This window comes from Anabrus simplex, chromosome 8, assembly GCF_040414725.1.
Source record: "Anabrus simplex isolate iqAnaSimp1 chromosome 8, ASM4041472v1, whole genome shotgun sequence".
Lineage (NCBI taxonomy): Eukaryota > Metazoa > Arthropoda > Insecta > Orthoptera > Tettigoniidae > Anabrus > Anabrus simplex.
The window spans coordinates 77,378,978-77,398,689 of record NC_090272.1 but is presented as its reverse complement, the minus strand read 5'-3'; the positions used below and the strand labels follow the sequence as shown (position 1 = coordinate 77,398,689).

General features: G+C 41.3%; 1 protein-coding gene across 1 annotated transcript in view; it reads left to right on the top strand.

Annotated features, from left to right (window-relative positions):
- LOC136878801 (aspartate aminotransferase, cytoplasmic) overlaps positions 1-19,712 on the top strand; it is an 85,135-nt gene that overhangs the window by 27,990 nt on the left and 37,433 nt on the right. The gene's annotated exons all lie outside the window — the stretch shown is intronic.

Genomic DNA, 19,712 nt, shown 5'->3' with positions numbered 1-19,712 from the left:
TGAGCAACAGTGATTTATATCAACTGAACAGACCTAACAGATTACACTTAATATTTATATACTAATTATTACATAGATTTATCCTTTGTACAAACAATTCTGAATGGCCTAAGAACCAAATAAACTCAATATCAGTCAGATTTTATTAGTTAAGATTATACATTGAACTTTTTAAAAAAAATGAGAAACCTACTAATTTCAATGGACTATATCCATAGTAAGAGATCTGTCAATTGTATTACAGTTTTTATAGATATGAAGTAGAAAGTATGAACTCAAATATAGTGAAATAAAAAATGATCTAAGTTCAAAACTAGTATTTAATTTAAAAATCCAAAATTAGTGAAAAATGGTCAGTCTGGAGAATTAAAATGTATGAAAGTGTGCAAGACCTCAATGTGTTAAAGAAATGCTCAGTTCATCATGCAACATACAAGGCCTGTTCAAAAGTTTTAAAATATTATGCAAATGCAAAGTCTTGTTCAGTTAGTTTTTGAGGGAAGTGTAAAAATGGCAGGGGTAGACGAAGGTATGAATATGACAAACAGATTAGAGTAGATTTTGAATGCAGTAGTTATGTAGAAATGAAAAGATTAGCACAGGATAGGATGGCATGGAGAGCTGCATCAAACCAGTTTATGGACTGATGACCCAAACAACCACCACCCTAATAATGTGCTGTCTTCTTTTTAATATACAATGAGTGGCCAAAAGTCACGGGAAGGGGTGTCCCATTAGAAAATGTGCCGTGTATGACCCCTGAGCATTGCGACGTAGCTGAGCAGTGTGTCACAGATGCCAATGTCGTGAAGATGGCAACACGTCGCGAGCTATTCGACTTTGAATGTGGGATGATCATCGGCTCACGGCACATGGGTCATTGCATTGCGGAGATTACACGCGAATTTAGGTTTCGAGGTCAACAGTGTCGAGGGTGGATCTTCAATATCGCAGAGAGAATGTTGCCATCCATGTGAACCGCCACACAGGATGAACACAGGTTTTTAACGAACGGACATTACGTCGCCTCCATAGAACCATACTGGGCGCTCGATGGACTACTATGAGACAGAGACAGATCACTGCCCAGTTGAATGTTGGGAGTCAGGAACCTATTTCTACAAGGACTGTAAGGAGGCAACTGCACCACCGACCAGCCGACGACCTACTTGTGTCCCTTTGCTGACACCTCGACACAGAGCTCAAAGACATGCATGGGCCCGCGAAAATCGGCAATGCACCATGGAACAGTGGTGGCGTGTGTGTGGTATGGTCCAATGAATCTCGGTTGTAGTTGTATCGAGCTGATGGGTGCCTGAAAGTGTGACGTATACTCCATAAAGCTATGGATCTTGCGTGTCAACAAGGTTGTGTCCAGGTGGGTGGTAGCTCAGTTCTGGTCTGGGCGACATTCTTGTGGTCGCAATTAGACCCCATTGTCTGACTGCAGGGAGCGCTGATAGATGCACGTAATGTGGACATTCTTTCAGACCATCTGCATCCCTTTCTGGCCCTAGAATATCCTGATGGAAATGCCATGTTCCAACAAGACCATGCACCATATTATCACACTGTGGTGGCCGCAGGTGGTTGGAGAGCACTCCAGAGAAGTTACGATTATGAATTGGCCCTCCAGTTCCCCTGATGTTAATCCAATCAAGCATTTATGGATGCTGTCAATGCTGGTGTGTGCTCCATGAACTCTGCACCAACTACACAAGACCACGTGTGGGTAGCAGTGCAAGATGCGTGGGTCCAGATCCCTCCTGAATGATTCCAACACCTTGTAGAGTTAATGCCTCACCATATTACTGCCGTTTTGAGGGCTCACAGAGGATTAACTTGTTAATAACATCACATTCAGTGTCTTCCCATGACTTTTGGCCATTCAGTGTATCTTTGTCTTTTGTTGGTAAGGAATTCTAATTTTTTCAGACTTACTAAATTTTGACAACCGTATTTTAAGCATCCTGTGGTAAGTCCATATTTCAAAAGCCTTGATCTTCTTCAATTGTAGCCAGTTTCAGCACCAAATAGAGTAATCTTCGGTTTAACAGCAGCTAGTTTTGGCCAGTCTTGCAACTGTACATTCGGGAGGCAGAGAGGCTGGTCTGCACCATTGGCTGCCCTGAGGATGATTTTCTATGTTTTTCCATTCTCCTGCACTAAGGTGAATGCTGGACAGTTCCTATTTTAGGCCACAGCCACACCCAGGTTACCTTCTCCAAACATCACACCACTCCCACAAATCTCTGATCTGAGAGAAGCCGTTACCTTCCAGAAGGTCCACTACACACTGCCTAAGTACGGAATAAAAGTTTTTACCAAACCCTACCCATTTTTAGCATCTATTGTTGATGTATTTTAAATTCTTAATAGGTAGCTGCCTTGGTGGATCAGTGGTAGAGTTCAATCTTGGCTCAGATAGTCAATTTTTGAAGAATGGTCAAATATCTGGCACTCCATATCATTGTTGTTGGCAAGTTACAGACCTCCGGTGGCGCACTCATTGTCACCTGACAAAATTAAATTAACTCAGTCATAACATCAATTCTGTCCAGCTGCTTGGCTGAACGGTCAGCATAGTGCTCTTCAGTTCAAAGGGCCCAGAGTTCAATACTCAGCTGGGTCAGAAATTTTAACCTTAAATGGTTAATTCCCTTGGCTAGGGAACTGGGTGTTTGTACTGTCCCCAACATCCCTGCTACTCATACACCCCACACAACACTATCCTCCACTACAATAACATACAGTTTCCTATACATGGCAGATGCCACCCTCCCTCATCAGTGCGTATGCCTTACAAGGGCTGCACCATGCTAGATATACCCACATGATATTATTAGAGCATCAATTCCAGTCGAATTCTGCTTATATTGCAAGATAGCAGCACAATTGGAATGTAGAAATTGGTATGCAGGCCACCTAGATGGCAACACTTCAGAAGGTCTACACCATGTACGCTGAGCCCATAATATTATTATTATTATTATTATTATTATTATTATTATTATTATTATTATTATTATTATTATTATTATTATTATTATTATTATTATTATTATTATTATTATTGTTACCGAGTTTTTGTGGTAGTTAAGCATGAAAGAAGGTGCTGGGTGGTGAATAGGTCTCAAGCTACTAAAGAGAAATTAAATTTTAAAATTTAACAAGGTTATATTTTCTTTTCAAAATTAGGTAACAACAAATAGAACAGGTACTTAGTAGCCGAAATACAACTTGAAATGTACAATTACAGGGATTAAAGAATTTGGGCTTCGAGCCCTGAAAACACAATTCTTGAGCAACTAGCTCAACTTTACGATATACCAATTTTAACAAAAGGGGCAGAAGACCCCACTCAAACCCTGGAGCCTTTGCTCCAAATTACACAGCAAAGCCTCCTCGAGGCATACAACTCTCAGTTTTAGAAAAGAGCCACTCGCTCTTAAAGTTAAGCCTCTCCCAGGCCACACCAAACTCAACTTTCAAGTTGTCCTCAAAGGACATATACACAGGGGTAAAATACCCAACCTACTGAGGTCTATTAGGTGAGAAAAGATTAATACATGACCTCTAAAATACAACTTGAGAGGAGGTGAACTTGCACTCCTAATACACTTTGCTTTTAAAACCTAATCTGGCTCTGGGCCACTAACGCAAGGGCTAATCCCATACTACAGAGGTGACTTAGAGAAGAACACTTTACATTACATAAACGAAGAAAAGTTTGAGAAAATAAGTTCACCTCAAAACAAATGTGAGTGGGAGCTCGAGAGGGTTAGCACTCTCTATCCCAATATATAACTTTACAAGAAAAAGAAGAAAAGAGTAGTTACATTTTAGGAAAAGGTTACATGATGGAAAACGCTTCGAACCCGCCGCGAGAGTTAAACTGCCGACCTAGCAAGAAAAGAAGATATTAATAGGCCATTACCTGGTAGTAGATCGCTGCCGAGGAAAGAGGCGCTTCCCGCCTCCTGCTATGTACTTAATACACTGAAAGATGGAACAGAAGTGGCCCGGAGACCCCAAAATCAGCAGTTTATATCCTCTCGCGGAAGATTCTAGGCGTTAGGGGAAATAAAACACCCTCCCACAAAATCTTTATTGGTTCGGGAAAAGAAACCCCTACATAGAGGAAAAAGAAACACATTATTGGTGGAAAATTAATTAAAGAAATTCGGGATTGGCTAGATCCAAACTAAGGGGAAAAAGAGGGGTATACAGCCAACTTAAACAATAACAGAAAGAAATTTAACAAGAAACAAACTTTTGAAATAAAAATTTCTCCAACAAAATAGTTCTTTGATTTCGCACTAGGTTGCACTATTGTAATTCTTCAGTAGTGTCCTCTAGAAGAGAAAGTTCCCACTTCTTACTTCAAGCGAAACAAAAACACATCAAAAGTGACACAGTTCAAAAACTCAAAATTTTCCACGTGGTGACATCTTCTGAGAAAGTAGAGAATTAATAGAATAGATAAAGTTCAACCTTCCTCCAGAAGAGGAGTTTCAACTGGCGCAACTTTTAAATAAACAGAGTAGAGGTGTACCGCCCGGTACAGACCTCCCCCCCCAAAAGTTCCTCCAAGGGGTAACACAGAAGAACATAAGCTTTGTTTCCAAAATAAGGTCCAAGTTTTGATGTTGATATTAAGATTAATTGCGGAAGCATTTATAAGATTTTAGTAATTTGGTTGGTTGCAATTTCAAAATTTTGTTGTTGCCGGTGCAGTAAAGTTTTTATGTTTGTAGAATTTGTATTTCTGAAGATAAACTTTTAATGCTTAAAAGGTGAAGAAAAGTTTTGCAATGTCCACCAAATATTGTTGTTAAATTCCCAAATGTAATTATTGCTTATGGTGACTGTCCATGTAGTTGATGTAGATTGAGTCGGATGGCCAGACCGGCCGTTGCAGCTTGCGTCCAACGGAGGCCGCTCGGACCCCTCAAGTACCCTGAGATACCGCTCGCCCGCACTATGAGGGGAGCAGAGGTGTTGAAGTACGCCGCGCCCGCGGTGAACAGATACAGGCTGCGGGCATGTAGCAGGTCGTGCGCCGCACATCAGCCTTGGCCGGGAGGTGAGCTCCGGCTCGCCGTGCACATGTCGTCCTCGCTGGAGAGGAGGGGGCCCATCCCCCTCCCCAGTCGCTGCACGGCGCTGCGCGGCTGCGGGGGCGCTGAAACATTAAAGCTAGGCGGCAGAATTGTGTTGGACAATTATTTTCTTTGAGGGTACAGGCTTGTAGAGAGAGTGAGGGGCCAGCGGCGTGCAGATATTCATGGTATTCATTAAGCCACTGTGTAGAGTGGAGCAGGAGACGGGAGCGTGGTAATGGCCGTGGCAAGAACAGGATGGCAGTTTAACGGGTCGGGGCAGGTTTTACATAAGGCTTACATCTAAAACCAAAATATTACAGAAGGGGCAGAATGCCTTAAAAGTGAAACTCAAAAAAAATATAACCTTCATATCCTTTCAAAATAATATGGAGCAAGTTAACACAGAAATTACACCGGTTTCACCTGGGACAGGTGAACTCTAAATATCCTCTCGGTGGCTGGATTACTTAGCAATAAGGTAACCGGCGTAAGAAAATCGAGAATGATACAAGGCCCATGAAATCTGGGGGCAAGCTTGCCCGCGGGAACAAAATTTTTGACCATAACCTGGTCACCTACCTTCAAAGTGGTGGGTCTCCGTCCACGATCATACCTTTCCCTAACCTTTTCATGAGACACTTTAAGATTAGCTTTAGCCTTCTTCCAAAGATCTTTAATGTTGTCCGGATCTATTGTCTCGGGCAGAATGTCATTCAGAGACCAGAGGTTAGAGAGCGGCGTGTTGGGAACGAACTTAAACATCAAAGAAGCTGGAGTAAATTTGTGAGATTCATGAACCGCCGAATTCAAAGCAAAAGCTAACCAATGCAGGGACGTGTCCCACCTAGAATGATCTTCATGATGATAGGCAATAAGTGCGGACCTGAGATTGCGGTTAACCCGTTCAGCCAGAGATGGTTGAGGGTAATAAGCAGATGTAGTTACATGAGAGATGGACAAGTCAAAACAGAATTTACGAAACAGATTTGATGTAAAAGCTTTAGCATTATCAGATACAATGTATTGGCACGGACCAAAAGAAGCAAAAATAGAATTTAGGCAAGTAATGGTGGACTGAGCGGTAGCCAGCTTAGTCGGAAATAACCAGGAAAATCTTGTAAAACCATCTACACACACAAAGATGAACTTGTTGGCATTACCCTTTGACTGGGGGAAGGGTCCCACATAATCGATATACAGGCGTTCCATGGGGCGCGACGCTTGATGAGAAGACAAAAGGCCTACTTTAGTGGACATGGTGGGTTTACTGATCAAACAAGATTTACAAGCTTTTACAAGTTCTCGAATTTCACCGTCCATACCTTTCCATATGAACATTTCACGAATCTTTTCACGAGTTTTAAAGATTCCAAGATGCCCCCCCAATGGGGTCTCATGATAGTATTTGAAGATCATAGGTACAAGAACCGCTGGAACAACAACTTTCATCAACTTATCATGCCTCGAAGGGCAACATAGAACACCATTCCTCAGAACATAAGGGACAACATGTTCCCCAGAAGAAAGGGTTTCCATTATAGGAGCCAGCGTCGGATCTTCACGTTGGTATTTCTCAATATCCCTAAAAAGCATGGGAGCACCTGTTAAGATGGCATTAACACCAGATAGTATGGACTCGGAAGGTGATGAACTATCGACCGGTTCGTGGGTCTCGACGTCGTTATGAAACATACGGCTGAGTCCATCAGCAACAACATTTTCGGTACCTCTGATATGTCGTACATCAAATTGGAAGGCAGAAATACGGATGGCCCAACGGGCTATACGACCAGTACGACGCGGCCTACCTAAGACCCAGCTTAAGGCTTGATTATCTGTCTCCAGGTCGAATTTGACATGTTCCAGATAGAGACGGAACTTTTCTAAGGCGAATAAGACTGCCAACCCTTCGAGCTCATAGATGGAATACTTGGCTTCTTGAACCGATAGAGTCCTAGATGCATAGGCGATGGGACGCCTCCCTAGTTCAGTCTCTTGAAGAAGGACTGCAGCTACAGCTGACGACGACGCGTCCGTTTGGACGATGAATTTCTTCGAGAAATCAGGCATAGCAAGTACAGGGGCATTACAGAGAGCTAATTTAAGATCTTCGAAAGCGGCTTGTTGAGAAGGTCCCCACTCGAATTTGATGCCTTTCCTACGAAGAAGGTTTAAGGGCGCCGCTCTATTAGCGAAGTTAGGAATAAACTTCCTGAAGAAATTCACCTTACCAATGAATCTAGCGATACCTTTGATGTCCTTAGGAGGTTTAAAATCACGGATGGCCTGTGTTCTAGAATGATCGACTGCTACACCATCAGGTGACACAATATGCCCTAGGAATGACATAGAGGGCTTAGCAAAGGCAACCTTGGACAACTTAACAGTTAACCCAGCCTTACGAAGGCGATTGAGAACTTCTCGCAAATGATCTAGATGTTCTTCAAAGGTTTCGGAAAATACGACGACATCATCCAAATAGTGATATAAGTACTCAAATTTGATGTCGGAAAAGACCCTATCTAGTAGCCTAGTGAGCACAGCTGCCCCCGTGGGGAGCCCGAAAGGCACGCGGTTGTATTCATATAAATTCCAGTCCGTGGCAAACGCTGTAAGATGTTTAGACTCTTCGGCAAGGGGAATTTGATTATAGGCCTGATTCAAGTCCAAGATGGTGAAGAACTTGGCCTTACGAAACCATGAAAAGCAAGAATGAAGGTCGGGAAGGGGCACAGATTGCAACACCACCTTCCGATTGAGAGCCCTGTAATCAATGACAGGCCTGAAGCCTCCTTGGGGTTTCGGGACTAGAAAAATAGGCGAAGAATACGCTGACTTAGAGGGCCTAATAATACCATCCTTCAACATCTGATCGATGATTTCTTTCAGAGCCTTCATTTTAGGTGGAGATAGCCTATACGGTGGAAAACGGACAGGAATTGAATCCGTGACCTCAATTTTGTATTCAATAAGGTCAGTAACACCAAGAGTATCAGAGAACACCTCGGGAAACGACTGACACAGTTTCCGAATACTATCAGCCTGCTCCTCAGGTAGATGTCTAAGGTCTAACAACATCTCATCCTGGGTAGGCGAAATAGATGAACATGATACAGAATTACACTTTAACAAGGGAATTCTACAATTGGACGCAAATTTGAATATGCACGACCTACTCTGGAGATCGAGCACAAGACCAGTGTGAGAAATGAAGTCCGCTCCCAATATGATGGGGCAAGACAAACGCTTGGCCATAAACAATTTGATCTTCCATGTAAACTTAAAAACCCGAATTTTGACATGTATGGAACCTAGAATTTCTAATGGAGATGAATTAGCCGAAACATATTGAACAGGAGAAGAGACATAGTCAGGGAGTTTACAAACAGATTTCAATTTAGAATACCAATCAGCCGAAATAATGGAACAAACACTGCCTGAATCTAAGAGAGCTGTTATAGGCTCGTTATTTAACTCAATCTTAAGAAAAGGAACAGGTGCGGGGGTATCCGCCGCAATCCTAAGACACTCTTTAGGGCATTCAAAAGATGAATTTGAAGGCTGGTCGTTCTCTGCATTTACAACCTGTTTACTAGGGGCTAAGTCTCGGGAAGATGGATTAGTCGGCTCAGCCGACGCCACTAGTCACTTTTTATTATTGGAATAGCTGGAATTTGCACCAGAAGTTGAGCAGGAGGGGGTGCTATTTGAGTTTGGGCAATTCTTGGCGATATGTGAGAAGGCCCCACACTTAAAACAGCCTTGTGATGACCCTACTCCATTCCTTGTCCCACTTGACTTGATCAGAGGACACTTATTCCGCAGATGGTCAGGCGACCCACAAGCATAACATTTACGGGGATTGACTGGTCGGCGAGGTGGAGGCCGAGTGTTACTAAAGGAAGGCGGGGGTTCTTTCGCCACACGCAAGGAATCGGCATACCTAACTCCTTCCGCAGAGACGGCTAATGCTTCCAGTTCAGAGAAGGTTTGCGGGCACGCCGCGAAACACAAATATGACCTGTAGGGTGGTGAAATCCCTTCAACAATAGCTTGCACGATCTGATCCTCAGGGAAGTGGAGAGCAAACACCCTAGTATAAAACTTAATATCTTGGATGAAGTCTGCCAGGTTTTCATCCAAGCGCTGTACCCGATAATAGTATTTCTGAATAAGGGAGGACCTGGCCCTAGCCGGGATGAAGTTAGCTAGCAAATGGGCGTGGAAATCCTCAATAGAAGATTGCTCGGCAATGGCTCTAACTATTTTGTCAGATAGAACACCAATAGCATAAGGATAGATAATTTGCAAAATTTGACATGGGGAAAGAGAAAACACAAGGGCATGATCCTGAAATTCCACTAGAAATCTTAAAAATGAAATTACGTCACTGGTGGTGTTGACGGAAAACTTAGAGATACCTCTAAGCAACATTGCCAATGGATGAGGCAAGCTGCTGAACCCAGGTGTCATAGTCGTTAAAGGTTTCAAGGGCAAGGAAGTTAATTCAGAGCGGATGTTACTCAATGACGCACGGCGTTCAGATTCGTTGTTCGATGGGGCAGAGATAGTTTGAGCAGCAACGGTTATCCTATTGACTTCTCCCTGCGGAGGCTCTTCCTCGTTACCTACATTCACCGTGGCGGGTTGATCAGTTTTGGGAGGAGCTTCGCCGGTTAGCAATTGAGTGACCTTATTAGACAATTCAGAAATAGTTTCAAGGAGCGTATTAGCTTGCTTCCTCTGAACGTCATTCACCTTTAGAGACAATAGGTCATTAACTCTATTTGCAAAGTGATACAGCCTGCCTTGCACACGCTTAATTTGATTAGGAGATGGATCGTTTTCATCAAAAAAGCTGACTACCGATGCTAGCCCAGTAATATTCTCGACAATCGTGGAAAGAGAGTCGTCAATTTCTTTCTCTCCCAAATTGGGGATGGAAATGGGCAAATCAAGGGACTCTCTAAGCTTGTTAGTGTCTATTGCAACCGTGCCTCCAGATTGAACGTTTCTGATAGTTAACTCATATATCAACTCCTCTTTGCGCAAGTAGTTAAGGAGGAGAACATCGCGAGGGCCGGGCATGATGACAGAACAATTTTGAAAAACTCAAAAAAATTCCAGCAACTGAGAAAATTGTTAGAGTTCGAATCAAAGCAATGTTTAGCCGTCAAAAGGGGCTAAATTGAGACCCATTCAACCACGCTCTGCTACCACTTGTTACCGAGTTTTTGTGGTAGTTAAGCATGAAAGAAGGTGCTGGGTGGTGAATAGGTCTCAAGCTACTAAAGAGAAATTAAATTTTAAAATTTAACAAGGTTATATTTTCTTTTCAAAATTAGGTAACAACAAATAGAACAGGTACTTAGTAGCCGAAATACAACTTGAAATGTACAATTACAGGGATTAAAGAATTTGGGCTTCGAGCCCTGAAAACACAATTCTTGAGCAACTAGCTCAACTTTACGATATACCAATTTTAACAAAAGGGGCAGAAGACCCCACTCAAACCCTGGAGCCTTTGCTCCAAATTACACAGCAAAGCCTCCTCGAGGCATACAACTCTCAGTTTTAGAAAAGAGCCACTCGCTCTTAAAGTTAAGCCTCTCCCAGGCCACACCAAACTCAACTTTCAAGTTGTCCTCAAAGGACATATACACAGGGGTAAAATACCCAACCTACTGAGGTCTATTAGGTGAGAAAAGATTAATACATGACCTCTAAAATACAACTTGAGAGGAGGCGAACTTGCACTCCTAATACACTTTGCTTTTAAAACCTAATCTGGCTCTGGGCCACTAACGCAAGGGCTAATCCCATACTACAGAGGTGACTTAGAGAAGAACACTTTACATTACATAAACGAAGAAAAGTTTGAGAAAATAAGTTCACCTCAAAACAAATGTGAGTGGGAGCTCGAGAGGGTTAGCACTCTCTATCCCAATATATAACTTTACAAGAAAAAGAAGAAAAGAGTAGTTACATTTTAGGAAAAGGTTACATGATGGAAAACGCTTCGAACCCGCCGCGAGAGTTAAACTGCCGACCTAGCAAGAAAAGAAGATATTAATAGGCCATTACCTGGTAGTAGATCGCTGCCGAGGAAAGAGGCGCTTCCCGCCTCCTGCTATGTACTTAATACACTGAAAGATGGAACAGAAGTGGCCCGGAGACCCCAAAATCAGCAGTTTATATCCTCTCGCGGAAGATTCTAGGCGTTAGGGGAAATAAAACACCCTCCCACAAAATCTTTATTGGTTCGGGAAAAGAAACCCCTACATAGAGGAAAAAGAAACACATTATTGGTGGAAAATTAATTAAAGAAATTCGGGATTGGCTAGATCCAAACTAAGGGGAAAAAGAGGGGTATACAGCCAACTTAAACAATAACAGAAAGAAATTTAACAAGAAACAAACTTTTGAAATAAAAATTTCTCCAACAAAATAGTTCTTTGATTTCGCACTAGGTTGCACTATTGTAATTCTTCAGTAGTGTCCTCTAGAAGAGAAAGTTCCCACTTCTTACTTCAAGCGAAACAAAAACACATCAAAAGTGACACAGTTCAAAAACTCAAAATTTTCCACGTGGTGACATCTTCTGAGAAAGTAGAGAATTAATAGAATAGATAAAGTTCAACCTTCCTCCAGAAGAGGAGTCTCAACTGGCGCAACTTTTAAATAAACAGAGTAGAGGTGTACCGCCCGGTACAATTATTATTATTATTATTATTATTATTATTATTATTATTATTATTATTATTATTATTATTATTATTATTATTGTAATATTGAACAGAATGCAAAAGCGAATTTGAGGCTTGATATCCCTCAACAAATTATGGAGGATAGGTTAAAAGAGGAAGAACAACTGGAAATTGCCAGGGGCCTGTTGAAAAGTATTCTTGCAATTCAGCAGAAAAATATGAAGATGGAAATTCAGCAAGGTTTAAAGATATTGGAGGAAGCCCTAGATGTGGGATCTATGCTCAGAAAAGTTTGGAAAGCAGCTAGAGCATTAATGCAAAAGGATTTGCCCGTTCAAGAGAAAGTAGAACAGAGCACCACAAACAGAAACATAGAACAGGATAACTGGGAAATAGCATTATCCAAGAAGAAGAAGAAGAAGAGGGAACAGAGGCAGAAGAAGGCAGATGAAGATGAAGGTACTCAACCTGAACCAGTACCAGTATCTGAAACTGTTAAAAAGAACGAGCAACAGAAACGTTCAACTATAAGAAGCCGCCCAGAAACCGTACTTATTAAACCGATGAATGGCAAGACTTTCGCAGATGTTGTGAAGGATATCCGCAGCAAGGTGAACCTGGAAGACAGTGGCACTGGTATTAAATTGATCTGGAAAACTATATTAGGAGCGGTTCTTCTTGAATATAATAAGCCCACGGAAAAGGAGAATAGAGAAAATTTTAATAAATCACTTAAAGGTGCTCTTGGACATGATGGCGAAGTAAAGGTTTCGACGCCTAGAACTACATTGGAAATTCGCAATATGGACAGTGCCACCACTATTTCCTACATAGAGGAGGCTGTAAGATGAGAATTAGAAAATCTCAATCAAGAATTGAAGGTCTCAATCACAAATCCGAACAGCAGGGGACAAAAACTTGCCATTGTGGAGATAGAAGATAGCGAGGCACGAAAGCTGTAAGACATAGGCAAAATTAAAATAGGCTGGCTGTACTGCAGAGTAAGATGGTGGGCCGTAGTTCCTCGGTGCTTTAGATGTTTGTCATATGGGCATCAAGCACGAAACTATAAAGAATTGGACAGAAGTAAACTCTGCTTTAAGTGCGGGGAAGCTGGTCACAAGGCAGTAGGATGCAAAATGAATCCACGATGCATCATTTGCACAGATATGAGCGTTGAAGAGTCAAAACAACATCATGCTCTTGGCTCAGGCAAGTGTATTGTGATTCGTGAAGCACTAGAAAAGGCAAAAAAGCAGTGGTGAATGGTACAGATCCTTCAAGCCAATATACACAGGAGTCAAACTGCCAATGATGGCTTATGAGATAGGAGCAGACATCTTGATTCTTAGCGAACAATATCAAGACAGAGATCAACCAGGCTGGTTTTCAGACAATCTAGGGACAACTGCGATATGGGTACCAGACCTTGGAAAATATTCAGTTATAAATCAAGGATGCGGAGATGGGTTTGTCTGGGTCCAACTTGAGAAGGTAATTTTTGTCAGCTGTTATTTTACCCCGAATGAGGCTATTTCTGACTTTCAGACAAAACTAGATGGGCTTGAAGATACTCTGCAAGGGATGAACACTAACCTAGTTGTTGCTGGTGATTTTAATGCTCAAGCAGTTGAATGGAACATGCCTCAAACAGATTCTAGAGGGTGGCGTACAATGGAGATGGTCGCCAGATTGGGATTAATGGTTATCAACGTGGATAATGTAACAACCTTTTGGTGACCAGGGTATCAGGAGACTATACCAGATGTAACCTTTGCTTCTGAAGACATTGCGTCTAGGATAACTGAATGGCGAGTAATTGAAGAATATACTGGAAGCGATCATCAGTATATCACTTTTCGTGTACTTCAAGAGACTCCGCATCTAAGGACTACCACCCGCAAGGCAGAAAGATGGAACATAGCCACTATGGATAGAGAAAAATTTCATGAAGTAATACAGAATGGAATGGACTGTATGACGGATACATGTCACGGAGGCAAAAGAAGCATAATTGCTAATAAATGCGTGGAACACACCATGAGGCTCCTTCAGCAAGCATGTGATGCATCAATGACCAGAATCAAACAACGGAGAGGCAAGCGTCCAGCATATTGGTGGAAAGAAGAAATTGTTGAGCTGAGGAAACAATGCCTGAGACGAAGGACACAAAGAGCACGACATAACGATGAAGCTCTCTCAGAAGAGTATAAGACTATGAAGAAAAGAATGTGAAATACAATTAAAAAGAGTAAAGCCAACAAGTGGTGGGAAATGTCTAAGTGGATGAAAAGAATTAGGGTATAAAATTGTTATGAAGAAATTCGGGATGCTACCAAGCCCTATCATGGATCCACGCACCATGGAAGAAATAGTACACACACTAGTCCCTGATCATGCAGAGAGGATTGATGATGAGGCCGAGAAAGAACTAGATAATTTACCACCTTTCACAACTGAAGAATTGATAACAGCAATTAATTCCCTTAGAAATAAGAAAGCCCCTGGACCAGATGGTATTCCAGCAGAAGTACTGAAGGTGGCAGTCGAATTATGTCCTCAACTGCTGTTGAGAATGTATAATCATTGTTTGGAAGCAGGAATTTTTAGCTTTCATTGGAAGATAGCTAGATTGGTTCTGATCAGTAAAAGGAAAACTGGGGGTTACAGACCTTTATGTATGCTGGACACCGCCAGTGCGAGGCTATTTGTTGTACATTGTTATACGACACGGAAGATGGTCAGAGAAGAAAACGGCTCACAGCTGGTGTAGCGCAAGGCTCAATTCTTGGACCACACCTTTGGAATATCATGTATGATGGTTTGTTACGGCTAGAGATGCCAGAAGATGTAAAACTTGTGGGTTATGCTGATGATGTGGCTACTGTGATAGTAACCTGAAACCTAGAGCTGGCTCAATTTAAATTGAATCAGGTGAAGCGATGTGTCAAAGAATGGATGATAAATCACAAATTAGAACTTGCAGATCATAAAACGGAAATTGTCCTCCTGACGAGGAAAAGGATTAGGTACTGTTGTACCTATGCAGACCGGGCAGATAGCCATCGAAACAACTAGGAGCACAAAATATCTTGGTGTAACGCTTGATACTAAGCTTACATATTGGGACCACATCCAACGGGTAACAGATAAGGCAGCGAAAACCATGACTGCACTGAGTAGATTCATGGGAAATATCAAGGGGCCGAAATCTAGTAAAAGGCGGCTTCTCATGTCGACTGTTCAATCGATACTGCTATACGGTTCAGAAATTTGGGCTGAATCGTTAAGAATTGCAAAATATCGGACAAGAATTGCGGCTGTACAATGGAGAGCAGCTTTAAGAATTGCTTGCGCATATCGCACAGTATCAGAACCTGCGGTTCTAGTAGTAGCAGCAGCAGCTCCTATTGACTTGTTGGCCTTCGAAAGACAAGAAATTTGGCTCACACAAGAAGAGCTAGGAAGGAAAAGGGCAAAGGCTTTGGCTCTTAGTCGCAGAATGCAAAGATGGCAAACAAGATGGGAAGATGACTCTAGAGGGAAATGGATGAAAAGACTGATACCCTCTCTGGGCGTATGGGCTGGCTGAAATCATGGTGAAGTGAACTAGTATCTCACACAGTTTTTGACAGGTTATGGATACTTCCGAAAATTTCTTCATAGGCTAGGGCTAGCAACTAGTCCGGTGTGCATATACTGCGGTGATATCGATGACGTATTACATACTTTCTTTGTGTGTGTTCATTGGCTGCCACAAAGAAGATGCTTAGAAGTTATGCAGGGAGAATTGACGCCAGAAGGTATCGTGTCAGTAATGCTACGAAGTCAAGAATCTTGGGACCAGGTGGCAGTCTACGTAGTATTCTGTGTCAGAAGAAGAAGGACCTGGACGATTACGACAGACAGTAAAGCAGAAGAAGGAAGATGAAACACAAGATGCATTAAGCACGACATCCGTCCTGAAGTAATGCGAGAGCGGTTTCCGGGGCGGAGATAAACGTCGTGGGAAAAGGGCGTGTGGTATTTAGTGGGTAAGAATCTCCACACACTTGTTGAGTGCAGACCCTCACAAGCGTCTTATGAAAGATTTTCCACACTCCCTTGCAAAAACAAATTTAAAAAATAAATATTATTATTATTATTATTATTATTATTATTATTATTATTATTATTATTATTATTATTATTATTATTATTATTATTATTATTATTATTATTATTATTATTATTATTATTATGTGCCTTTGCTGGAGGGACCTAGTGTTTACAGTGCACTATGTCTTATGGTATGGGCTAGAGCAATTTTGTTACTTTCATTGATCTGTCTCAGCTTTATCCTTGGCTTTGACAAAATGAAAGTGACTGAGGTATGAGTGATGCTAGTAATGCCATTCCTTCTGCAGCCAGTCCCTGCTATGAATGGTGTGAAAATATTGCTCATAGGGTCGGTTGGTGCATTCATTTCAGTGGGCTTGGCAGACTGATATGTAATAGCAACTTCTGGCTCGGTGAGGAAAGCAACGGGAAACTACCTCACTCCTCATTTCCCTAGTACGCCTCTTCAGTGATGCCTAGGCCATCTATGACAGCTGATGGCGGAACTGTTGAGGATCCAACCAGCCTTCAGGCTGAGGAATAAACATACAACATTATTATTATTATTATTATTATTATTATTATTATTATTATTATTATTATTATTATTGTACCGGGAGGTACACCTCTACGCTGCAAGTTTAAATATTGCACCAATTGGAACACATCTACAGGAGAGACTCTAAACTTTAAAAACTGTATCAACTCATACGTTTTCTCACCATAAATTTTGTGATTACGAAGTTGTCAGTACTGTGTGGAGTTTAACTTGTTCTGTTTTCTATTGATCAAGAAGTGTGGACATTCTCTGATAGATGTCTCTACAAAAAACTATGATCATGCACCCTGGTGCGAAGTTAAGGAACTTTTCGAAGAAATTTTGTATTCATAAGTTTTCTCTTTACTAAATTTCGTTCTTTCATTTGTGGGTTGGCAATATTAATCTTTTCTTTCCGCCAGTTTTGAATTGAGCCAATCCAGAATTTCTGTAATTAATTTTTGACCAATCATGTATTTCTTCTTCAACTTTGAGTGTATTTTCAAGACGGACCAATAAAGAAAGAGGGTGTGGCTTGATTATTCATGAAAGGTCTCAAATCTTCCATGAGGGTATAAAAACTGCTGATTTTCTTGTCTCTCGGCCACTTCATCAACATTTAACTTAGTGTATGAACATGTAGCAGGAGGCGGGAAGCGCCCCTTTCATCAGGCAGCAGCTCTTCAATAAGGTAACGGCCATTTAACATCTTTATTTCTTGCTAGCTCAGCAGTTTAACCCGCGGGGAAGGTCCGAAACGTTTTACAAATGTAACCTATCGTTTCAAAATGTAAATTCTGCCGGCCTATGTAAAACTTAAATCTGTAACTGTAATTCGGGGATAGAGAGTGCTTTACCCTCTCGAGCTCCCCTTCATTTTGCCTTTAGGTGACTACGTTTTGGTAACTTTTTCTTCCTTAATGTATTAAATTTTCTTATACGAGTCACCTCCATAGTTTCGGAATAGCCCCTGGTTCATCGGCCTAGTGCCTCTTAGGTTTTAAAAAGCTTTCATGTAGGTGTGCAAGTATTCGCCTCCATTCTACTTGGTGTTGCGGGCCATTTACTTAACCTTTTCTTGTCGGCTAAGGCCCAGTAGGTTGGATACCACAAGATACCCCTGTTTCATTGTAAGTTGTGCCTTGATGGCAATCATGTGTAAAAGTGTGGTATTGCCTTTAATAAGCTTGAAAAATTGAGAGTGGGTCAGCTCTTTCTAGTATTTGGATATGTGCCTCTAGGAGGCCTGACATTGCTAGGTGGGAGCAAGTGCTCCATGTTATTAAGGGTTTTCTGCCCTTTGCTAATATGTGGTTGTGAGCTGAGAGCTCAGAAATTGTAAAAGGTGGGGCTTGAAGCCCAGATCGTTAATTTGTATCTAAATCTTGGCTTTCCTGGTCTTGGACCTGATTACTTGTTGACTTGTTGTTATTTGTTGAATGCTCAAATTCTATGTGAAAATTGTTAAGTTTTGCTATTTTCGAAAATATAACCTTTAATGCAATTTTAATTCATATCTCAGCCTTGTAGTTAGACCCATTCCAGCCCACACCTTCTTTCACCTCTGCATTCCATGGGTATCCCCAAAACAATTATTATTATTATTATTATTATTATTATTATTATTATTATTATTATTATTATTATTATTATTATTATTATTATTATTATTATTATTATTATTATTATTATTATTATCCATATATTTAAAACACTAGGTTGGTTTTTGTGACCACGAGTTTGAGGGAATGGCTAAACCAATTGACATCCTAAAGCATTGTGACAAAAGCTCTTGGCTTGTAGATTTGCAGAACATCTTTAAAAGCATAAAAAAAATTGTCATATATTTTTAAATTATTAAAGAAAAATGTAGCATTCTGATTGGCCAATACACTTGCCAGTACTTCAAGGCTGCCTGAACAGTGAAAGTGCTGATCAGTTGGCACAATAAGGGAGCTGAAAGGGTTTAGGCATGCATGTGCAGTCAGACGTCTTCCTGGTCAGCCGTATTTCATGGTGGACAGGAATAGCCGCTGTTATGCTGCCCAGCAGTTGAACAGTGCACATTACATTCAAAATTCCTCTAAATTTAAATGAGAGTTTGGTGTCTGGATTAAAATTAAAATTTAGCTGTGTCAATCGAATATGTCAAGCTGCTTTGGAATTATCAGTGAGGTATTAACGATGTGGGTTAGAGTTGGTAGGATTACCTCTAGAGTACATATAAGTCACAGGGTACATATAAGTCTCTAATTACCTCAGCCAGTTTTCGGCCATGGCCACTTAAATGTTGCAATAGTGCCAAAAGGAAATTGTACGAGTACAAGGAAAAGTGGCTGCATGGTTTTGGTCACGTAGCTAACAGTTTGCACTCTGGAGATAGCGGGTTCAAACCCCACTATCGGCAGCCTTGAAGATGGTTTTGCGTGGTTTTCCATTTTCACACCAGGCAAATCATTGGGCTGTACCTTAATTAAGGTCACAGTCACTTCCTTCCCACGTCTAGCCATTTCCTATCCCATCATCACCGTAAAACCTACCCGTGTCAGTGCAACGTAAAGAAAATTGTAAAAAAAATTAAGTACAAGGAATGTCGTATATGTATATAAGGAAACCTTCAATAAATGTTTATCCCATTGACCATCATGTCTTGGCAGATTTCAGCTAGTTGTTGTTGTTATTATTTATTTATTTACACTGTTTACGGCCACATTGGAGCATCAAAATTAAATCTTATACAACAAAGTCTTCAAAAAATAAGTTCATCTTTTAACACCTGACAACGTTTTCCTTTCCCAAAACTTCTTCATTCTGTATGATGATCTGCATTATTATTATTACAGTATTTTTCAAACTGACAGCTGACAGACCATGGTCTTGAAATAAAGTGTAGTGTGCACCTATTGCCTGTTGTTAATAGGTACATTACATTAACAGAGTACTGAATAATTAATTAAAAGTTTTTGTTTCGTTCAGTGGATTCATCTCTTCTACATTTTGTACACGATTTTAGAAAGCTTGATGATTTTAATTCTTAAGATCAAGTCAAGTCCGCCTCTGTGGTGTAGTGGTTAGCGTGATTAGCTGCCACCCCCGGAGGTCCGGGTTCGATTCCCGGCTCTGCCACGAAATTTGAAAAGTGGTACGAGGGCTGGAACGGGGTCCACTCAGCCTCGGGAGGTCAACTGAGTAGAGGTGGGTTCGATTCCCAACTCAGCCATCCTCGAAGTGGTTTTCCGTGGTTTCCCACTTCACCTCCAGGCG